The sequence below is a fragment of the Athene cunicularia genome, assembly GCF_003259725.1.
Source record: "Athene cunicularia isolate RWA chromosome 3 unlocalized genomic scaffold, athCun1 chr3_part1, whole genome shotgun sequence".
Lineage (NCBI taxonomy): Eukaryota > Metazoa > Chordata > Aves > Strigiformes > Strigidae > Athene > Athene cunicularia.
This window is the reverse complement of record NW_020799097.1, coordinates 80936748-80961124: the sequence shown is the minus strand read 5'-3', so window position 1 is coordinate 80961124 and position 24377 is coordinate 80936748.

The following is a 24377-nucleotide window of genomic DNA, read 5'->3' as shown; positions in this document are numbered from 1 at the left end:
GTCAGTGTTTCCTCTGCTTGTGCCAGAGAGCTGGCCAGCCAGACCTGGGAGAGGGAATTGAGTTAAACGGAGCAGAAGATGAGGAGACTGTCCTGGAAGCCACTGGAGTCACTGTCATCCCCATCATATGTTCTCCTGACAGCCTGCTTCAAGCCCTGTTCCTAGGGCTCTCTCTTGACCCTGGAGAAGCCTTGAGTCAGATTCGTGTGGTTCCATTGGTCTAAGTATGACATTAAATCTCAATCTGTTAGCAGGTTCAATGGCACTTTGATGGGAATGGGAGCCAGGGAAATGTTAAGTTGAAATCTGTTTATTTCTCTTCCACATTGATAAAAGATGAACAATGCATAAAGCTTTGTTCCCTCTCTAGTGCAGGAAGGGATCAACAAACTCAATTTCACCCGAGAGCAGCCAAGAAAAGGGAGCTGAATTTGTCTTTCAAGCCTAAGCATTGATCATAAAATATATGATACTATTACAGTGTGTGCTTCCTCCAGGTGCATGGAGGGAGCTTCTGTAGCCACAATGTAAGGGACGTCCTGTTGTGTCTTGGTTATTTTATGTTGTACAAGGCAACTACTCCTATTTATAATGCGTGAAATGTTCAGCCACTGGAGTTTTCTGCCTGGCTGATTCTGCCTTAATTTACAATGAACATTAGTCTTGTGATTTACAGACTGCCAGATTTTCTGAGTAGAATAACTCCCTTGAAGAAAGCTTCTTGCCGACAGGATGGCTCAGACAGAGAGTTTCGCTTGCCTCTGCCAGCTCCAGCCCGGGATCTTGCGAGAAGAAAAGAGCAGGCAGGATGCGGCAGGTGAAGCAGCAGTCTTGGCACAGCAGATGGCATTTGCTTTGGGTGAAAGGTCTGACATGGGTTCACTTCTTTCTCTCGTTACTTACTTACAGGTGCCACCCTTGAACACATGTGTTCTGGGTAGCCCCAGAGTGAAACTGTAGGTCTGTATTTATGTCTTCTGAAATTTTTGTATGGGAGAAATCATCAAACGGTTTTCTCTTTTATAGCTGAAGGGCTTGCGCCTGCTCCTCTTGGGAGCTGAGGTGGAATTAATCCACTCAGGAGCCCAGATCTAAGATCACTTGCAGTCAGGCATTACCACTGATTTACACAAGTGTATAAGAGCAGAGTCAGATGCCAGATCCCACAGTCTGTAAATCCTTGGGAACTAGTTCTCTTGTTTGGCTACCTGGTGTGGTGTCAGCATTGTGCTTTCAGGAGACAATGGCTCCAGAGGAGCACTGCTCAAAGGAACTCCATCTTCAGTGAGCAATTTGGCAAGCACAACAACTTTGATGACTTAACATTGTGCTCAGAAAGACAGTAACTACTTCTGGCTTAAGAATAAAGGACAGGACAGGGAAAGAGGAGGATTCAGAGGTTTGCTGTACCTTACATGCTTAGAGCAGCAGTCCTCCCTCCTCTTCCCTGCCCCACTCCCTGAACTCCTCCCTGAGCTTCAGGGAGCAAAGAAAGCAGCAGACTTTTTGGTAGCCTAGATGTGGTGAGGCAGTATGTTGTCATACTCCAATTAGGTACTTAGAAATGTCTCTAAAAGGTATTAACATCACAACTGATTCTAGCGGGCACTTTTGTTGTCAGTCTTGAAAGAGAGGCAAAAGGCTGAGTTACAGACAGAAGACTCAATCCAAAAGTGTTTCATCCAGTTCAGACGTGAAATATGATCATTGTGAAGAGTGAGGCAACTCATCCCCCGGCTGCTCAAGCTCCACATGTCCTGTGTGACTGTGCACAGTGCTGCTGTGTCAGGACTGGCAGTGTGGAGGCTCTCACAAGCTCCCAATCCTTGTCAGTAAAACAAAAGTGAAGGCTACTGGTGGTGTTTACCAGCCTAAATTCCCATAGCACTGGGAACCAGATGTTTATGATGGTTTGTTCTAAGTGCACGTAAAGAGGTGAACATCACATGAGTCAAGAGAGATTATCTGGGATACCTTCTCTTACTAATCCAGCTGGATGCAATCAACTCACGAGAGTTTCTTTCAAAGCAAATAGCCAGGGCTATGGCAGATGCCCAGGATTCACAGGACTACTTTGTGGATGAAAAGGTCTTGCTGTTTGAACACTTCAGGAAGCTATCTCACTTCTGGAAATTTTCAGTGACTGAAGGGCAGTTATATTATTTTGGCCACCTTGTGTGTCTTCCGTTTCCAGGTGTTTGAGCATCTCATGAGACTCAGCTGTATGGTCTGTCCAGCCCAGAACAAAAAAATTGTCCATGATAGTCTTTTGCCAGATTCCTGAGAGCTTGAGGTCTGAGAAAACAGGATTATAGGCCTGGATGCTGATCAAGTGAGGGGCTAAAATGCAAGGACACCAAAATTGGAAGCAGAGAATATAAGAATATTCTCACTGGTGTGTTATACAAATCAGGCCAAAAATGCCGTGAAACTTGGACGAAATTCTATTTACAGCAGTTTTCCTAAACCAAGGTGGTGGGCATACCTTGGAAGGATTTAGCAGCCAACCTTTAGAAATTTCACCCATCTCTTTAACCTGTGCTTTAACTGTTTTTTTATTGTCTGGGCAAGTTTTCACATGACGGAAACTAGAACTTATTAGAGTAACACTGCTCATACGTATGATCCTGTAACTTTACTGAATCATCTCTTGTCACTAGATTAGGCTTTGATAAACATAAGAAATATGCTATTTTATAGGAGTCATCAAAGACCCTTCTCACATTGCCTATTGGTGGGAGAATTTTTCTTCAAGTGCCAGTTATTAAATTTTCGATAGTGAAAGAATGTCTTGATTAAAAAACAGTTTTCAAACAGGACTCTCGTCCTTGCTGAAGTTGCATCAAATGAGCAAGGTCTGTGCTGAGCGCACTGTTTCTAGTCTGTATGTATAAGTATCCAACGGTTTCAAACAAAATAATCAGCTGCATCCACAAACCTGTTTGGTGGACTTCAGCCATGCCATTAACATAACAAAGAAAATATGTGCTTATTCAGATTCCATTCATGATCCATATTTCATAACTTCTAAAGAAGGAATTGCTTGAATAATGTCAGTAATAATACATTAGTAAAGTTACTTGTAATCTTCAATGGAACCTGACATCTACAGAAAAATACAGCATGCTGTTGAGTATCTTAAAGTGTGTGCATGTATGTGTTGGGGGGGCAGGATATACAGAAGGGTGTATCTGACACGAAAATCATAGGAATTCTTGTTAAAAATACTGTTAAGTGCTTAGTGATGTACAGTTCACGAGAATTTATTTTTTTTCTTTTTCTTCTTTCTTTTTTTTTGGACTTCTTCACTGCCAACCTGAAGAGCTCCTCTCCAGTTTTCTAGTTCATCACTGTGGACTTTGGCCTCAGAAAACCCTGTAGGCCACATGAGTGTTCTGCTGTCACTCACGTGGGAGTACTGCCTATTCAGGGTTTGCAGGTCATAGCTGACCCGCACTTAGTGCATAGCTATGGAGGTAACTCAAAAGAAGGCTATTGAAAAGAGTCAGTGGCTTGCAATAAAAACATTCAAATCTACATGACAGCACCCCAGAATAATGTCTGTACTCCAGCAAAGACAATACATTCACTCAATTGATGCACATTTCTTTAAAAAAATATCCAAGTAACTTTTCACTGACAGGTTTTCATATCATTCGTCTGCCTGGTACTGGAAACACAGAAACTCAAATAAGCAAGAGCTTTGTGAGGTGTCTTCCCCTTCAGTTTTCTAAGTTTTGTTTTAAGTAGTACAGCCTGGGGGTTGCTGATATCTACCTATATAGTTGGGCTGCTGCATGCTTTCCTCTACAAGAGATTATTTTTTTAAACGATTTTTTTTTTCCCTGTCTATGCCAATAACAGATGGTTAGAGTTTGGCATCTGGAGAGATGTTGATCTACAGATATACCTTGTCTTCACCCACAAAAATCTGGTTTAGAATTAGCTCACTCATAAACTGCTACGGATATTATTTTCCTTCATTAACCTTCCCCAAAGTTGGCAACATCCCAAAACAAGAAGAGAACGTGGCCATTGAGAGGCGCAGGTTTCAGCACCTGCAGGTATAAGGGGTGGTAAAGGATGGAGAGGGAGCTAAGCCTGCCCACACCTCTCAAACCTTCCAGGAAGCTGGGTTGTGGTTTGAGCATCTGAGTTGCGTTTCAGAGGTAACAGCCTTTGCTGAGGTGGGGCACTGCTGTCAGTGTGTTCATCCAGAGAGCACCACTCTGTCTCTGACAGAAGCAGATGGGGGGCATGGGAGGGGTGGCTCACTGCTGTCCAGTGGAATCAATTGTTCGAACTCTCTTCTGCTTAAAAACGTAGAAAACTTCGTATTTAAGCTAATAGGGTTCCCAGAGAAAGGACTGTCTGGTTTTGGTCACTTCAGCCCTGTTGGAGAAGTGAGTGCACTGTGGTCTGGTCACACATGGTTTTGTCCCAGGACCTTTGCCTCACACAATGCGGTGTGCAGTGCAGAAATAACATAGCTAGCGACAGGCTCTGTATTTTGTTTTAACTTTCAATGAATTTGTGGTATAACACTAACAATTGTCTTCAACGTGGCTTAACAGCATGAAGTATGGTAAAGTGGCTGCAACAAACAGAATAACCTCAAAAAAATAATCATCTCTCTCCCCAATCAAGTAGCTTCCTACGCAATACCTGAAGAGATAGCAGTGAGATAATAGCTATAATCACTGTGAATCCCTTACAGGTACAATTTATCATGCACCTTAATACATGTAAAGGCTTTCTTTTTGTTCTTTCACTGATTCAGAATGTTATTTTCTTAATCTATGAGGAGTTATTCACCCCTGTACATTGTGCTGCTTCTCAGGCTGGCTGGGTCCCAGGGACCAGGTCTCTCCTCGTGCCAGGAAAACTCCCACAGGAAACTCCATCTGTTTTAGCTTGTACAGGATCTTCTCAATGATCCCTTTGTAAGAGAGGGAAGGGTAGAGAGTAGAATTTGGGATGATGTTTGAAACAGGGGTCAGGATGGGGTTAGTAGGTATGCAAACTTAGAGAACTTAAAACCACCAGCTTAGAACCTGAAACCCCCGAAAATAAAAAGCTAGAGACTGCTTGCAGGGTGCTGCTGGCTATGCTCTTTTGTCACCTGGTATAATGGACACACAAAAATGGACATGTGAGAAAAAGTATGCCTGGTTAAAGGATCCTTGTTTTATTTTCAGAATGGAAGTGGTGATCCCAACAGAAATATGTATCAAGTTCAGCTGCACCAGACTTGGGTTCTGACTCAGTCCTACCCTGGATAACAGAGGCAGAAGACATTGTAGCTCTAGATACACTGTAAGGTCTGGTATTTCTACTTATGACTGGCCAGACAAAAACCTCTGGTGAACTTAGGGCTTTCCTCAGTACAGTGCTGCCTGCATCTCCATCAGGACATGTCCACCAAGATGTTTCCATCAGGACCTCTGCATTCTCAGCAGAGAGAGTCATCTCCCACAAGCTACTCATGTTGCTCTCTAAAGTCTCCCCCTATGCACATTGACCAGATCTGTCTCTCCTTAGGGTGAGAGAGCTAATTCATTAACGATCAGGCTCAAATGGAGCACAGCAGATGCTACATTTGACCTCCAGTGTCAAACAGGGCTAAAGAGTTTCTCTTGCCTCAGGTCCAATGACTTGTGGTCGGTTTACGCCTCTGCTGTATTTACATCCTGACATGATACGGCAGCTTGCCATCTCTTTTCCAAATCTGTACAGGCATCTTTGATTTCTGATGTGTGGTATGACAAAGCACGTTTATGTATGATGAGGCTTGCCGAGAGGGCAGAGGTACTCCAAACGTTGTGCTTGAAGGCATGCCCCATCCACAGGCAATTACTTAATTACTGGGGAAGTCGTGTGTACCAGGTCCATGTAATACATACTGAAAATTCTGGCTGAATTTGAATCATAAATAATATAATTAACTCCATTCGATGAGGCAGAAAAAGTCAGGAAAAAAAATCGAGTCATATATTAAAAATGCTACTGTGGGCATAACAAACTCATCAGAAAACACTGAGTGCAGATGATAACCATTGTTGTTCTGGGAAGAGCCAACAAATGCCCTCAGGGGTCTGATAAAGAGAACTCAAAACTCACAAGACCAAGTTTTGGGCTGGCTATTTTGCAGTGAACCAACAAGTTCTTTTTGGTCCTAGCTGCATTTAATGAAGAACAGGTTCAGAAACTCAATTTAGATCCCCCTTCCACTAAACAGTTTTAATTAGGGGTATACATTGCTGGTATTACTCAGTTCCCTGAATATTACAGTTGAGTGAGTGCATTAGAGCATGAGAATTGCATTCAGGAGCATGTTGTTTCTATCTAAATTAAACCTTGTTTAGGAATACTACAACATTTTTCAAAGCAAAGTTAATGGGAAGGATTAAAATGTTTAGTTACTGCATCTACTGCAGCCTCAGCTGTAAAGCATCAGGACACAGAAGTAACAAGATTTTTTTCTAAGAAGCTCCCAGGGTCATCAGTTGTGGGGCTGATCCTCCTGTGCAGGTGGGAAAGCGAGTGCTGGGTGGAGGAGTGATCAGCTCTACTTTTCTAAACCCCTGCTGATGGAAAGACATGAAGATCTGGCATCCCTTTGCACATACAGCAAGAGAAAGAAAGGGCCGGGCACTACTTTTCCAGGAGGTTTTCAAGGCATCCAGCTTGCCAGAGAAAAATAGATGTGTATCTAAACTAAGTATCTCCCCAAAGCAAAGGTCTGGATTGGGTCAACCATTCCCCAAAGGCAAAGCAGCCAGCAACGCATCTATGCAGCAGTCCCAAAGCCTGATGTATCTCTGCAGAGGTTGGCAGTTAACAGGGTGGGGACAGGGTCTTTCTGGTGGTATCTTTCTAGTGGTGTTGAGTAAATACAGCTCTGTATGATGATTAGTGACCAACAAACAATAACCGAGTGTATATTTTTATTGACTAATTAATTACATGCCTCCATCTCAGCGGAGCTCTCAGGCTGAGTATGTGAGCAGGCTGGCATGTGCATTTCGGCTGGCTGAGGTTTGAACTGCAGCAGCTGCAGCAGCGTGCTGATGCCTGCATTACTTTCTTCACATCCCTGCACGTATCTTCTCCTGATCCAAGTATTTTGGCATTCTGGTGTGCTGCCTCAAAGCCAATCAAAGCTGACACAGCTGAGAACATGTTTGTGTTTGACCCCACCAGCTGCAGAGCACACACCGGCCCAGGCATGGGGAGGCTTTCATCCCTGTACTCCTGCATTTCTCCTTGCACACCCAGGGTGAGGGCTTGGTGTAAGAAGGCTTTGCTCATTCAAAACTGATTCAGAGCACAGTGTAGACTGAAAATTAGTTCCTTCAAGTCTCTGATTTCAGAGCCTGGTGTAAAATAGCTGTGTCTTTGCTGGGAAGATGATTGTGGAAATAACAAAATGTTTGTGCTTAATACCTGTACGCTTTGCATTTCATAAGCTCAGTCATGCTAACTGTATACGGTAAAGAGCTGCCATACACATTTCAGACCACAGTGGTGTTTTTTCTCTCTCTTAACCCTTTGGATTTACTGTGATGCCATCCCTGTCACATTTTGCTGACAGAAGAAGTCAGAGGTGCAGTATCAGAGCCATCAGCTCAGGCTGCGGCTGTACATCTGACAGCAGGCAGCTCGGATCGCCACCAGCTCCATCAGTGCTCCTGGGAAGACACGTTCTTATGAATGGGTAGCACAAGTCAACATTTTAAACAGACAAGCAGGAGTGAAGCCCCAGTCCCTCTCATGGTGAGCAGGAGTTTGTATCCCACCTAGCACTAATTGGAACCTTTGCTCTTACACTCCTCTCCTCAGCTCTGCTCCACATCACCATCATAGTGAAGCACTGATTAATGACCCCAGTGGAAGTGCAGGACCCTGTGTGGCATGGAGCTGAATGCTTTCAAGAGCATCTGGGTGTCAGAGCTGACACATGCTGGAGGGGATTTTCTGCTGCCCTTGGACCACTGATAAACAACAATGTTGTTCTGAGACTCTTGAGTGGGATCTTTTTGTGTATTTATGCAAATAAGCTGGTAAGAACTAATGATCAGCCCCTTTTTGGCTTTAGCAATAGAGTATGTGCATTACATATGAGGCCGGTACCTGCTGAGACAACTGTCATGTTTTTTGTATTTCTTACGACTTTTTGGTATCTCCTGCTGATGGTGTTAATTAACCAGAAGGGAATTGCACAAGCAGTGCTGCAAGACATACAAATGGAGATGTTACTCAAAAGGAAAAACATGTGATGTTGGGATACATTTGCACGTTCTGTCAGTCATTTTCCCCACCTTCACATGTAATACTAACCAGGTAAAAGACTACACATGGAGAAAAATAGAAATGGAAGAGAGGAGAGGAGGGCATCAAGACAGCTTCTTCTGGTTGGACCATCAGGGTGAAAGGGTAGCAGTCAAAAGTTCAAAGTCTAAGTAACTTGTTATGAGTGGTTTTCTTCAAGGGTTGATACCGGGGCTGATACTAGTCAGCAGCAGCATCAACAGACAAGTTAATGAGATGGAGTGCACCTCAACCTCAAGTCTGTGGATGACACCAAATTGTGGTGGTGGGGAGTGGTCACGATATTGGATGCTAGGGCTGCCATTCAGAGGGACTTCAGCAATCCAAGAAAATGGACTGACTAAAACCTTATGAAGACCAAGATAGACCTGTATCTCAAGCAGAACAAGCTCATACAACAATACAGGCCAGGGACAAACTGCCTCAGGAGCAAGTCTTGTAGAAAAGTGCTGGAGACCCTGGTGAGCAACAGGAGACACAGCAGTCAGCAGAACCCCCTGCAGAGATGAAGGCTAACCACACTCTGGGCTGCACTGGCAAGAGCATACCAGCAGGTCAGGAGAAGACATTACACCTCTCTGACACTTCTGAGGCCACAAAAGGAGTAGCGCCCAGTTTTGGACAGAGTGGGACAAGGCCAGCAGACAACTACCATGACAATTAAGGGGGTAAAGCATACAATAGATGAGGAGAGGCTGAAGGAGATGGGCTTGTGCACCTGAAGAAGAACAGGTTAATGGGGGGAAATAACTGCAGGATCCCACTAGCTGATGGGGGTTATAGAGAAGGTAGAGCAAGACTCTACTCCAAGGCACAGAAAGGACAATGGTCACAAGATACAACAAGGAATATTTGGGTTAGACATCAGGAAAAAAAAATGCACTGGGACACATTGTCTGTCAAGGTGGCTGGACCTCCACCTCTGGAGGAGATGTTCAGAGGTCAACTTGTCAAGTCCCTAAGCAACCTGCTCTCACTTTGAAGTTGGACTTTCTTTGAGAAGTGTGTTGGGCTAGTTGATCTCTAGGGGCTCCTTCCAGGCAAAATTACTCCATGGTTGTGCTATTCGGACTGTCAATTCACATTCCACTTGCAGCCTGCATATCTCAGTATTTTCTCCTCTCTTTCCTTTAGCTCGCCCTTCATGTGTGAGGAGTTCTTTGGCTTGTATGCTTTGGCCTTGGGGTGAAAAAATTCAGTTTAGTTTTCAGTCAGCTGTGCCTCTTCACACTGCTGCACACCTGGTCAGACATTAGTGTGGAGGGGGTCATACAGTTTTGTTCATTTGTCACCATTACTGCAAGTATAACTTGAGCTGAGGAGCTGCTTCTGACAGGTGGATTGAGGTCATTGAGGGAAAACTGGTAGTAGTGGGGCAGTTGGATCCTTGAGTTGCTTACAGAAACGGCTGTGAGTTATAAAATGTGATTGATTTCAATCACTCTGTCCCTCAGAAGGCATCAACTGCTGTTCTCAAAGCCCAGATTCTCATTTCAGATAACATCTTCAAGATAACATCAGTAAACCAGGACCTGGCCATTCTGTCAGAAAAGATAACAAATGTCCCTGCTGTCTTTCCAAACGGGATGTCAGCTACTGCGGAGGATGGAGGAAGCAAGCAGCCGATTCAATGTGAATGATAGAGCAAGCTTCAACTTTATTGAAAGAAATCACACCTTTTATAAACACTCTACAATTATCATGCATACTACTCACAAATCTATTGGATACATCTAAAAGGCTACATTATAATACCCCTCTTGTGGCATTTCAGGTATGTCACAACATCTTCCTTCTTCTGGCCTGCCTTTTTTCCCCAGGTTGTTTTTCATCACACTCAAGGCCATTATGTACCTCAATATCTGTCTTTGTTATCATAACAGTCCTTGTTACCATAACTGAGCCCTGAATCTCTTTCCTTGTTAGCATAACTGTACCCTGGGTTTTTTCCTTTGTTCACCTCAGGTGGCTGCGATCAGCTCCTGCACAGACCTATGGCCTTGTGCTGCAAGCCATTCTCCAACAAGCTACTGTTGAAGTTGTTATTGTTTTTCTTCAAAATTGCTATTGCCCATCTTTCTTCAGTCTAATTATGATTCCTTCTCTCTCAGTATCTGTATGAACCCTCACCCTCCCTTGGTTGCTAAAGGCACCTCAATGTTACCCAATACAGAATGAAGATGCATGTAAATACACACATAAAAGCATACACAGGCAGGGGAATATTATCATCCAGCCCTCTATAGCTGGCTACCCCAGCTGCTGGGGAGTTTTGAACCCCAGTGAAGTTACAAAACTTCTGGGCTGTGGGGAAGAAAGCGGTGGCACTTACAGCAGTATAAAGTTCATCCCAGAGCTCCACTGAGTGAGCCTAGAGTCTCTCCCAGAAAGGAGAGGTACCAATGTTGGAGGGTCAGGGATGGCAGGCCTGAAATCTGCCATGCTGCCCTGGCACACAGGTGCTGCCATCTCCTCAGGCTCACCCCAGGAAACCAGCATGGCTCCACTCATGACCTGCCTTGGGACCTGCATGTAGCCCACTCCCAATGGTGTTTGTTCAGCTGTACATGAATGCTACAATAATGAACATGTGAAGCTCATTAACAGCTTGAAGAGACCACAACATTTCAAATGTGATGCTACAGAGACACCATGTACCATTTAAACACAGTGTGAAAAACTTTCTGCTCTTCCCAAGCCATCCTGCCCTCTCTTTTCTACTCCTTTTTCCTCTGCAGAGGTACTGGGCACCTGTGAGGTCACAGCTCCTGCTCTCCTCTGGTGTTTTCTGAGTTATTTCTTTGATGCGATGCCCAGAGGGACCTCTCCTCCTTGGGCCTGATGTCTGGGCTGTCACTCATACCTACGCTTTCTTGTCTGCCTCTCCTCTGTGAAACAAGACTCTTGTCCCCCGAGAGCTGCCAGGCATAGCCTGTTGCTCTCTCCTGGAAAGCACAGCAGTCATTTGTGCTCCTAAGGAAATGGCACTTCTGATGGAAGCAAAGAAAGTCCTCAGGAAAGGGATGATACAAACCTCTGAACCAGCGGTGAGGAGCAGGTGAGCATCAGTGGGTGCTCTGCAGGGGATCCTTGGAGCACTTGAAGGACCTGCCATTATCTGGAGCCGAAGGTATAGGCCAGCTCCTTGGGCAGAGTTAACACCATCACAGCAAGTAAGTCTCTGACTCTGCGATCCTTGATACCCTGAGAACAGCAGAAAAAATGTAAAGCTTTCCCCAGTTACTTTCTTTGAAATCATCAGTAACTGGCTACTCCACCCAAGAAGCTGTTTATGGCATTTGCCCTGCTGGTTCCTGGGAAGGGGGAGGCTGGCTGGGAGTCAGAGGCTGCTCACAGCTGCTGTCTGCCTGCTGGGGCTGGTGGGGAAACACTGCACCTGTCCTCCCAAACACTGCCTTGCCCCACTGTCCTCCCCTCTGGGGACATTCCCACAGCCAGCACTTACCCTGAGCTCTGTTGTGGTGAGCTCACCTTTGGTGTTAAAAGCTTTCTAAATCCAGTGGTTTGTTGGGTTTTTTGTTGTGTTGTGTGTGTTTTTTTTTTTCTTGCAGTTTTCTCTAAGGTAAACACCTCAATTTCAGTCTGAGTCATATCTCCTTACGCCACGTGTGCTGACATGCTGGGGTAAGTGGTGTGAAATACCTGTCTCAGACTAGATGCTGCAGCCCAGCATCCCTCAAGTGTGAGAGCCTTCAAAGTGATATAACAGCCCAGGAGATGAAGCTATTCAGTATTTTTAAGACTGAGATGCAGTCTTAAATTTTAAGACTGAGATGCAGAAAACAGTTCATCATTAGCATTGCGGTCATGGTGAAATGCCACACTGGTTCTTATAATGCCACAGAGCAGGCATTGCTCTCCCACCCTGCTCTTTCTGCCTGACAGTGGGGATATCCCTCACAGGGTTTTCTTTTCTTTTGCAGTAATAGCTGCTGTAGCTGCTTCATGAGACTCTTGGCAGCACACAATAAATTATAGCAGCCTTCAGGTAGCTCTGACTTATATCTGGGCAGCACGGGATCAAGGATGCACAAGTCAGATGGCCTCTGACTGAAGTGTGAACTTTTCTTGCTCTTCTCTATTTCACTGATTTTGTCCACCAATCAGATATTCCTTCCTTGGTTTCCCTTATTTCAACTTGTCTTTCTTAGTCAAAAGCATATTTGTTCCCTGCAAAGTCACCCTATAACTGTGTTGTTCTTGGGCCTCTCATGGAAGGGTTTGAAATAGGAGTGCAGCCCCACCCAGGGTGGTGAGACACAGCACTGCTGCTCCTCCCATGGCAGGGAAAGCCCAAGTATCCCACACCACCAACCCTTAGCAGGGTGCAAAGGAAGGAAGATCCCAGTGAAAAAAGTACAGTGAAGAGGAGGGAAGACCATGTCACCACCAAGAAAGGGAGGTGGCCTGTTCTGCTTAGGTGTCTACACTGAGCAAAGTCCAGTGAGAGCAAAACTTGGCATAGCCATACTGCTATAAAGTGAGTATTAGGAGCCCAAAGTCAGGGAGGAACATGAAGGAACAGCTTTTGCTGCCTTGCCACCTTCCAGCTGACAAGAAACTACTGTATCTGTGTACTCGAAGCCTTGCTTTTCTCATCTCCAGTTCCTGAGCCAGCCCTTCCCAGGAGCACCTTAGTGATGCGCAGACCAGGAGCTGGTTCATGCTCTGCCTTGTGACAGCAGTGGACTCACAGCAGCTCTTTTCCAGTCCCAGGCACAGATATCTCTGGCTATACACCTGGGAGCAGCAATATTATAACATTAGATCAATATTATACAGATTAACTCTCTTCCCAAGGTCTTATTTAGAGAAGGATTAAGATTTTCATACTGGCTTGTGTTTCTCGCAGCTGATCCCTCACAGTCTGGTGTTTCTCTTGATTTCTTCACTTTGTGCAGCTGCCTGCTTTTCTGAGCTGCCTCAGAAGCTAATTGGCTTGGAGTTTGCCTTTCTCCCCTTAGGTAGACTTACTGATGACTGTCTTCTCCTGTGCATGCCAGTGTGATTGCAATGGCAATGCTAAGCCCACACATGTTCCTCTCTTAAGTTTCTCTGCTGTGTGATGTCATTTTCCCAAGGCAAATAGCATTTTGGTCTGTCACTAACCTAGCAGGTGTCTCCAAGACATCTAGTGAGCAGAACAAAAGGAAACCTCTTCTCCAGCCACAACAACCCCCAGCAGCACTACAGGCTTGGGGAGGAGTGGCTGGAGAGCTGCCAGTCAGAGAGGGACCTGGGCGTGCTGATTGACAGCCGGCTGAACAGGAGCCAGCAGTGTGCCCAGGAGGCCAAGAAGGCCAATGGCATCCTGGCTTGTGTCAGCAATAGCGTGGCCAGCAGGGACAGGGAAGGGATCTGACCCATGTACTCGGCACTGGTGAGGCCGCCCCTCGATTCCTGTGTTCAGTTTTGGGCCCCTCACTACAAAAAGGACATTGAATGACTCGAGCGTGTCCAGAGAAGGGCAACGCAGCTGGTGCAGGGTCTGGAGCACAGGTCATACGGGGAGCGGCTGAGGGAACTGGGGGTGTTTAGTCTGGAGAAGAGGAGGCTGAGGGTAGACCTCATCGCCCTCTACAGCTCCCTGAAAGGAGGTTGCAGAGAGCTGGGGATGAGTCTCTTTAACCAAGTAACAAGGGATAGGACAAGAGGGAATGGCCTCAAGTTGCACCAGGGAAGGTTTAGACTGGGTATTAGGAAGCATTTCTTTCCAGAAGGGGTTGTTAGGTGTTGGAATGGGCTGCCCAGGGAGGTGGTGGAGTCCCCATCCCTGGAGGTGTTTGAGTCGGATCAACATAGCGCTGCGGGATCTGGTGTAGTTGGGAACTGTCAGTGTTAGGTTAATGGTTGGACTAGGTGATCTTCCATGTCTTTTCCAACCTAGACAATTCTGAGATTCTGTCATTCTGTCATTCTTTTCCCTGCTATTTATTTGATTTTGCAGTCATTTAATTGTTCTTAGTTTAGAGGGGGTGAAGAAATTCCTATATATAGCACTCATCTTGTCTCTGTATACTCAGATTCCCATGACACTGCTGGTGGTCAGTGACAAACTGAGTGGAGATCTCAGAGACACAGCCCGTATTTGATCTTCTTTTACCTACGGAGACCCTCTTAGTTTTTTGGACTTACTTTCTGAAGTTTCTCATCTCACTAGCCAACAGAGTCATCTTCATAAAATAGGTTGTCAAAATGTGTGGCATATATCAACTTCTAAAAGTCAAGGTCTGTTGCTCTCCCATGACTGTTAAGGGCACCCATGCAGACTAACTAAGACTAAACCTTAGACCCTTGAAACAGAGAGGTGTTTCCAACCTCCAATGCTGAAACCTGAGTGTTACTCCTGGCCCAGGGACAGGTGGATGTATTACCTCCAAGGCACGAGAGTAGATACAGGAACAGGCAGAGCTGGTGGGGGAGTGGTGCTTCCCCCATCTCTCACTCTTTTGTCACCATTTGGAGACCCTACCACTCCTCCCTTTCTGTACTACTGCATATGTAGGCTCAGGGAAGCTGCTGCCTAGAAGCCCGATGCTTGGAAACCTTTCAGCCCAAGGGTCCTGTTTTCCTGGCAGGAGTCCCATGGCAGAAATCTTTGCTAAACACTTAAAACTCCTAGGTCAAGGAGTTCTGGGCAGCAGTACTGTGTCCTTCCAGCCTTCACCAGTCTTGAATCTTTTTGTAGCTGGGCACTAAAAAACAGGCAATAGTTTGATTCTGTGAGATTGCAGTGGTGTTTTGTCTGAGACCATATGGAGGAGACATCATTATCCAAACGTAGATTTACATCCCATTTATTGAGTTAAGCACATCAGATACCTACTGAGCCACTATTTTGCCTATTAGACACTTGGCCCTGGGCTTGTCCTGGGTCACTACTTGACTCAGTTCCCACACCCCTCGTGGGGAATTTTGTGGCCCTATGGGGTGCTTGGTGGTTCACAGTGCTTCCCAGGAGCTCTGTGTATGCATGGGACCATGGAGGAAGGTGGTGAGGTCTGTGGATGCTGGACACCAGATCCCTGCAGCAGTGGCACCACTGGGGCCACACAGTGGGTGTAAAACACAAATGAAACCTGGATAGAGAAAAATAAATAAGTAAAAAATGAAATGGAAAGCTCATGCTAAGGAGGTGTAATGACAGAGCACTGATTGAACTTAGAATTTTTTCTTACACTCTTCTATGTAACAATTCAATCCCTTCATCCTTACCCTGCCAGGACTGGAAGAGATGCATTTTCCATGCAGTGGCTCTTGTGGGATTTGGAAACATACTGTTTCCCTCCTCCCTCCCTGCCTCTCAGCACTACCCATGGGCCTGATCCTGTGCCATGCTGTACATCTGGGTGCTCTGGGGGCAAAAGACAGGGTCCCAGCCTAAATAGCAGCAAGACAATGCAGGAACATTGTTGCATATTTTTAATGAATGGTGAGACAGAAGTAGCATTTACTAGGAATAGTCTTGCAATGCAGACTGCTGATGTAGGTTTGGTCATATCTGCTATAATAATTTAATAGATATTTTCCATTAATATATATCTGTTAATAAGGGAAAAAAAAACAACAACAAACTAACAAAAAACAACAACAAAAAGGAGATTATTCTTGAAAGAAAATCTTACAGTTTTCTGTGCTTCTCCACTGGCCACTTTATTTTGATCCCACTGAGGCAATGATCTCACTGAAGCTGCAGTGTTGGGCAGGGGCCAGCTCAACTGCAGCCTCCCAGAAACAAACACCTTGAGGGAGGTGGGGGGTGTGAGCCTGCCCACCCCTGCATGCCACTAGCAAGCTGTGAGTGGGGCAAGAGCCAAGCAACACAGCACCACTGAGCCTACTGCATAAGGTGATGGTGGGACCTGGGGGCAGAGGGGCTGCAGCAGGACTCTCAAGGACACTGTGGCCTGGATTTTTTTCCCAGCAAAACCAGTGTTTTTATCAGCAGTCCCACAATGTGCCAAGCCCATAGGTCTGTTCAAGAAGCAGAGATGTTGTGATGCAGTGAACTTCCAGTATAGTCCGGCTCCTGGCAGTGCCCTGGCTGTTCATGAAAACGTTGATGGCAGTGCATAGGTGTCAGCTTCACATAGGAGAAGCGATGGATCAGCAGTTTCACTGGACACCCTGTTGCATGAGGGGTTATGTAATGGACATTCCCATAAACATAGTATGATCTGGATCCTGCCAGTGTCCTAGCAAAGTTGAAAAGAAAAAGAGGTGCAAAACTTCATTGTATTGCTTTGTGCAAGACCAACATTTCTGCAAAGGCAGAAGACAGCAAAACTCCCTTTTCCTCCTTCTCTCTGGTGTTAAAGGATCCCACTCCCCCTGGCTGACTTCCACTCCTGCTTGTCTCACCGTTGGCTTAAAGTCATAGTGTTTTCTTGGTTAGAAATGCTGCCGTAATAGTACCTCTGGGAGAAACCGTAATCACAGCTGGATCCTGCCAGTGTCTTTTTGCACAGGCATGAATACACACGCACACACACCTTTGCCTGGCTGTGTTTGGGGACAAGATCTCCTGTTGGAGACTTTTTTTGCCATGTTCCCCTTCTCCTCCCCACCCTCTAACATGAGATGTGTGACACGTGACAGGACCGCCACTTTATTACATGATGATAACCCCTTCACATCAGCTCCCCTTCTCCCATTTTAACTTAAAAGCTCTTAAAATGCCTAGTTGAGGGGGAAAAAAAGGTCTTTTTTGTGTGATGTACACAAATTTCAGCCTGTAACTAAAGGCGTAATTGCACATGTGCCATTTGCACATGACCTAACCCGGAGTTTGTCCGTGTTGCCAAAACAGTTTTTGCTGTGACTGATGTTCTCAGCTGCTGTTTTGTTTCCTTAAAACTCTGAGCCTGGACAACTCATTTCAGTCCATTTGACTGTTGTCAAGGGTCACTTTGAGAAATGCTTGGAAGATAGTTAAGGTAGCAGGGGCTGCTGTTATTTAAACATCTCTGGACCAATGTTTTCAAATGCATTTAGACACCTAAGGGTTTAGAGCAGGTAGGTGTCTAGGGGATTTTCAAGAAAATCTGCACTTCTTATCTGTAAATCTCAGCCTTTAAATATTTCTGAAAATCCATCCTGAAGTCGTGGGCTAAATGAAAGCAGAGCTGTCATGGCAGGCATTGGCAGATCTCTCGGTGATGCCTGGGTGTAGCACCCTGAGGCACTCCAGCAAAATCATTTCCCTGCGGAGTTGTACGGCTGAATTTTCTTTGGCTTGCCAGGACAAAGCACCAGACCAAGGCAGGCAGAAAGTGAGGAAGTGTGAGGAGAAGGCTTTTATCGATAATAAAATGTGAGGAAAAGTGTTTTGGGCCAGATCAGAGCTGTTTTGTTCCCTGACATAAGGCTGGACAGGAAGGGCAACTGCATATTTTTAAAGATAAACAACCAGTTCACCAATTAAGCTGGTGCCTTCACAGAGCAAGCACAGCTGTCTGTAGGTGGTTGCTTGAGAGCAGCATGGAGATCCCTGCAAGGGGAGGGGGGACCCTTCCTCTCACTGCTGTTTTCCTGGTCTTGCTGTGGAGGGAAGGCAGGTCTCTCTGCCTGACAGGCTCACCCCTCCCAAACCTGCAGCACAGTCACTGGACTCCACCGAAAAAATATGGGAGCCTCTCAGGTTGCTGGATTCATGCATTGCTACTGAAGCTGAGACACTTGGCAATCTCTCTCCCCTACTGCTTAGTACCTGTGCTCATACTGCAATATTCCTAAATCCCATCCCACCTGCTGTGTCCCACTGAGGCGTAGCTCCTGGTAATGTCTTCCCTTCTCTTCTTTTTTAAGAAGGGTCAGCAGCCCCTTGTGTGCCCCAGCTTACTTTCCTCTTCAGTGAAAATACTCTCACGCCCTGGCCCCCTGGGAAATGCAGACAAAATGTAGTTTCCACTTCAGAGCACGCACAGGCTCTTGAAAAGGCTCCCTGGCTGTTTGTCTGGGGTTTTGTTCAGAGGAGGCTCTTAGGATGTCAGGGAGCATGGGAGGAAATAATGGCCCCAGGTGTTACATGAGGAGTCCTGAGTCAGACTGTGGGCTCAGGATGCACTTTGCAAAATGAAAAATAATTTGGAAATGATTATCATTCCCAAAGGCCAAAATCCTGGACTCAGCATCGGTGAGCAGCCACCAAGCTGTGCACTCAAGGGAAGGAGTCTTGCTACTGAGTGGAAGAGAAATTGCTTTACCACCATTAGGTCAGCCTGGGGATGAGGGAGAAAAACAGGTGCCTTATTTAAGCACTGCCTGCAAGATTTTTGCATCCTTGAAGGGGAAGCACTGATTGAGATCACAGTATCATTATCCAAGCCTGAGCCTCTGAGAGCACCTCCAGGCCTGCAGGTCTCCAGCCACTTTCTGCAGAGGTATGGGTTGCCTCTGACATCCCTCAGCCATGGGCTTTTCCCTGGTCTGAAGCTCAAAGCCGCTGCAAGACACACACTGCTTGTCTTTCTAAAGGAAGGCAAAGTTTCCCTGTGAGCTACTTGGGAGTGGAGAGGCTTGTCCTGAACATGCTGCCCTGTGCTGGCTGTGTGGGCAGAGGAAGACATGACTCTCCTATCCATAACTGTTCAGCACAAAGTGAATGGATCTTGACATCCTACACTTTGCGAGCGAGCATCCCAGGGAGCATGTGTCAGGGGATGACTCTGCTACACAGCATTTTTTCAGCAAAGAACACTAAACCTTGTGCCACCTGCAGCTCTCCCAGAAGAGTGTTGGTGAGAGGCAGGCTGGGGGAGCACTTGCTGGCGCTGGGCAGGACTGGGCAGGAGGGTACCCTGCCTGTGGGGAGAAGGGAAGCCCTGTAGCCTGGGATGGGAAGTGGGCTTGCTGAAACACACTCACACAGGCAGGAAGACATGGTGGGAAAAAAATAGGTTGTTGAAAGAGACAGGAGTCAATTCTGCAAATAGCAAGCAGCAGAGGACAGAAAAATCCAAAGCCTTGCCCCTCCTCTCCTTGGATTGTAGGCAAGTCAGAGAGGGGTTGCAAAGCACGTGTTGCCCTTGCTTGGATATTTCTGGCATGAGTATTTTCCTATTGCTGGTGTCCTGTCAGTTGTATGAGCAGAGGGATGTGGGACCAGAGCCCCTGTGAAGAGCACAGGCCCTTTTGTGTACCTGGCTGCTGTGTGTGACAGCCTATTTTGTGCAGACAGGCTTCAGGAAACTGGGAGAAACAATGAGGTTCTGCTTTGCCGGTGCAAGAGCTTCATGAGTGGTGGAGAGGAAACACTTCGATGATAAGGGCAGGGTGAGCCAGAGGCCAGAGGGCACACTTTTCATGCTGCCAGGCCTTTTTTGTGTCAGCACTGCACTCGCATAATAATGCTCAGCACAAGACAGTGCTTGGCTGGTAGGGTCAATGCCTCTCAGGCAGAGGCTGTGGCTTTCCAGTTTAAGAACCAGGGAAGATTACAGGAAAAAAAAATCCTTAGGAGTTATCCCCAAAAAGGGACACGCAGCCCCTGTGAGAGGTAGAAATGCTGCCTCCATGTGCAAATCTGAGCTGGAGACAAATAGACCCAGAAGTCATCTTCCAGCAAAGGGAAGGAGTTGCTACTGAAGCCCCATTGCAAGGTCTGGAGCTTCGTTCAGCACCCATTGGAAAATCTGACTAAAGCTGAGGCATTTCAGGGGGAACTAAATGCTTTAGAAACTCCAGCCTGAATGAAAATGCCCATCTCGTACAGCTCTGCCCCTACCAAGCCTTTAACTTCCCCACCTAGCTCAGGATGGTATTATGAGGGTGAAATCGTTGACATTTACAAAGTACTTTGAAGATAAAAAGAGATGTTAAGTTTTACTGGGCCAAGATCTGAGGTCCAAATTTAATATTCTTTGAGCTGTCAGACACAAATCTCACACCAGGTGTTTACCGCATGCTGCTTGTAAGCAGCGCAAGGAGCTGCCCCCTGTTCCCATGCCCACCCTCCGGCTGCAGCCCCGCCAGCTCTCCCATCATGACTCTTTCCAAGGCTGGCTGTAAGCCAGAGCACTGAGGTGATCCCGAGCTACAACATTGCAAAACTGTAGCCTCATTAAAACAAAGAGGGAAAACACGAGGCAAAGAGGAAGCTACACAACAGAGAGGGAAGACTGGCAAGGAGGTTTGTGTACATGTTTATATTATCTCATTCATTTAGGATACACATTGAAGTAGCCTCTGAAACTTGTTTTTGGCTGGGGCTCCTGTTGTGCTCAGAGATGTATCAACACAGCCCATCCCCTGCCCCATCCCTGCCCCAAAGTAGTATATGAGGCAAAGGATGGATCTGAATACACAAGGGAGTGGAGGAAGAAAGAACCCATCAACAAGGCAAGCCAGGAGCCTAGAGCACCAGCCTCCTTATCACTGTCAAATTTCCTGCAGGCATTGCAAGGAAGAGAAGTTTTAAATTGCTTTTACACACCCCTGCCTGCTTGAGTGCACATTAAAAACAGAAGTGGCTTCAGAAGCAACTGGCTGGTGTTTTGTTCAGTATGTGGCCCCATATGCCTTATTTGCAGTTTGCTGTGTAAGCACTGTTGTCAAGCAGGAGCTATTCGTTGCCTCCAGGCTTTTCTATGGGACTTATCACTATGACATGGGAGGACTTCAGATATTAATTAAATCCTTTCCAGAACAACCCTGTGAGACTGAGGAGGGGGAAATAAGAGGAAAATCTTTGTGGCTCTGAGGGCTCATCTCTGCCGCAAACCAAGAGTGAATTTCAAGTTAGGTATAAAGAAAACAAGAAACTATGATGACCTTTGGGTTGAGTGACTCACCTACCTTTGCACTTTCTATGGACTAAGCTCCTGGACAGTATTCAGATAAATTAACCCCCATGAAATTGCTCCTTTTCCTCCTGAAGTCCCTTCCCTCACTCTTTCATTACGTAACTTCTTTGTCAAAAGAGACCCAGCCATGATGCAGCCACAAGGTGTCCATATACTGTGTGCTACAGACACTGAATAAATGACTCTAAAGACTGAATACAATTAATGAGCAAAGTCAAAGGAAAAACTGCACTCCCACAGGCCTCTTCTAGACTTTGAGTACCTGGAATTTATGCTCTGAATCCCTTTTTCTGCACTGAAGGATGTATGTGAGAAACCTGTGTGGTGCGGAGGAGTGTGCAACCTTTTTATCTTCCCTGCCTTCCCTGCTCCTTCTCCCAGATGACTCTCCTTGCCCATTTTTCTAGGAGTTGGGCAGCACCCTCACAGCCTTGCATTGTCTGCACCCAGCACTGATACTGCTGAAGTTTTAGTTTTGCATCGTGGGGACATCTCCCTGCTCCTGAGGCTAAGAGGTATGGCACAGCTTGTACTGCCCACCAAAGCTTTCTCTTGCCCCGGGGCACACCTTGCCTGTGGGGAGACATCCCTGGCACATGTCACTAAACCAAGCCTGGGTACTGTTGGCCATGGACAAACAGCGTGCCAAGGATCATGCAAATTATCTGTGTGCAGATGATCAAAGGCTGGTATTTGAGCCCACACTCTGGCCTTGTTTCACACACTAGCATAAAGGTAGCTGAAGAGGCCAGGAGAGGCAAGCTTCTCATTTCTAGTGACTATGGCCCAAAGAAGGACAGAGAGGTAAGAGGGAGAGCTTGTAGAGAGTGAAGGCCATCTCTCACAGCCTACCCCCCTGTTTTCCCTTGCAGCACCAAGGACGTGTTGTGGTCTGTGAGGCACTCACAGGGTCCTCACAAGCTCTTCCAGAGCCTCAAAAGTGCAGAAGCTCCGCACCAACACCTGCTGTGAAGGAACTCGCCCCATCTGCCCTGTGGGAGCCACACGGAGCAGGGTAGGGGACTCAGTGTGAGGCACAATGCTGGCATAAGACAGCCAGATGTTGTGGGAGAGAACAGGGCTTATTGTTGCCTGCCAAAGATGCTCTGAGCACAGACCCACCACCGTGGGAATGTCATGCTCTGCCTGGGCCGGACCCTGCCCACAGCTAACCAAGCAGCTAGCAGTCTTTAATGAGCTTCGTCAAACTGACATTATGGTCAGATTGAAGCTGCTTTTTATGGGAATGATAAAATGAAAATTGTCCCTGACAAAAGGCAACTCCTGCTGCAGGTTTCAGGCTTTGACTTTGAACTTTGTTTCTGTGGGTTCTTCAAACTGAACCAAAAATAGGTACCTTTTTAGCAGAATATTTTTGCTTGGTTATGCTCTTTTGGTGTTTGGGCTTCTTTTCCAAAAGCAGATAAGGTTTTTTTTGACTGAAGCTCTCCCTCACTGTGTAGAGGACACAGAGGCATGGAAAGTGTCAGGACCAAAAGCCTTAAAACATTTGTTGAAATTACAATCAGCAGGCAAAAAGGGCTTCTACCAGGAAGCATGAGGTGGTCTCAACAATAAGTGACACTACCAGTTCAGCTTAAAATACATCTAAAATATATTTTATGAGGCCTTATATACTCTGTTAGATTATGTTTCTACAGTACTAGTGTGCTTCACCCCTGAGAAAAGTATGTGGGCTTCTGGCAGGGAAGGAAGCAAGAGCTAGGAGGAAAGGACGTGGAAGAAAAGCTAGATGCTGCCTTTCTTTTCAGTCAGCCAGCTCTCCCTGGTCCCTGCAGCTGCCAAGAACTTTTGTATGACAATAGCAATAGTACAAAAATCTGTTAAATATAGATTCAACTGAATTTAAATTGAGGAGAAGCATCTATAGTAATCAAGGTTTGGTGGATGTGTCTTGAATATGGCATTGTTCTTAATTATCGAGCTCTGCACACCTGCAGCAAATATATCAAAAGAAAAAAGTTTTTCAGTATGCTACTGCTTACTAAGTGAAACAAAGGCAGGACAGCTCTGTGTGGTTTTGCCTTTACAAACTCAAGACAGTGAAACTTTACCAGTTCTGTCCCCAGCCTTTTAATTCCCAAGATGCCAGTTATGGCTTAGGTCTCCAACACATTCCAGATGCTTTTACACTCTGTCTTTAAAAATCCTTTATGAGAAGGGGCACAACATCTTATCAATATGTTTGTGAGCTGTGACCATACAGGCTGAAAACTAAGCTGAATAGATCTGAGACGAGCTAGACCCTTTATGTGATCTGGCAAAAAGCAGCTACAGACAATACTCAAGGCAGAACTGTGCATGTACTTGAAACCCTTTCTCGGGGCTTTGCAGAGGTCACCATGACATGCTGAGGAGCTTTGGCAGTGCTGTTGGACAGCTTGTGGACGTGCCGGAGGACAGAGGGATGCTAATCCTCTGCAAGATGGTGTGCTTCCTCCACTCACCTGAAAGTCTCAACACAAGCTCTTTCCTCCTCCCAGGGAGGAGGGGAAGGTGACTAGGATTCTCCCCTGCTGACGTGGCCACATTTCCTGGAGATAACCTTGCTCTCGCCTTTCATCTGAGGAGTCCAAATATCTGGTATGGGAGTGCTCCCCATCCCACCAAGCTGTGCAGTTCTGCAACACACGGCTGGGGCAGGCAGCACCTTTGACTGTATAAACACAGACATGGCCACAGTTTAGTGTGCAAATTCCTGAGCCAGGGCTAATTAGCAGTGGTAATTGTGTAGCTGCAGTGGCACAGAGCTTCATGCTGGCCCAATCAACCCATAGGGAAATCTGTTGCATGACAGCTATGCAGATACTCTTTGGCTTTAGGAGTAACCCATAAATACATTTCAGGAAAAAACCCTAGAAGTACAATATGCTAAAAAGCGAAGTTTACAGTAAGCTGTTCTCTCCAAGAGGCCCCTGAAACAGCTCAAAGATAGCATGACAGGCACGTGAACTCATCACTCCTTCCATTGCCAAAGTTACTGTGCAGAAAATACATGGAGTGAAAATGGAGAAGAAATGCTCTAAGTAAAAAAACTGATCTGAGAGTACCCAGGCCTGAAGCTATATTTAAATGCATGGCTCGCTTCACTGGATGGTTCTGGGCATGGAAAGAATTGGCTTTGTTTCTCCCCCTTTTTTTTATTCTTTGTGGCTGACAGTAACAGCATTGCCTGAGTATTTGCAGACGCATACACATACC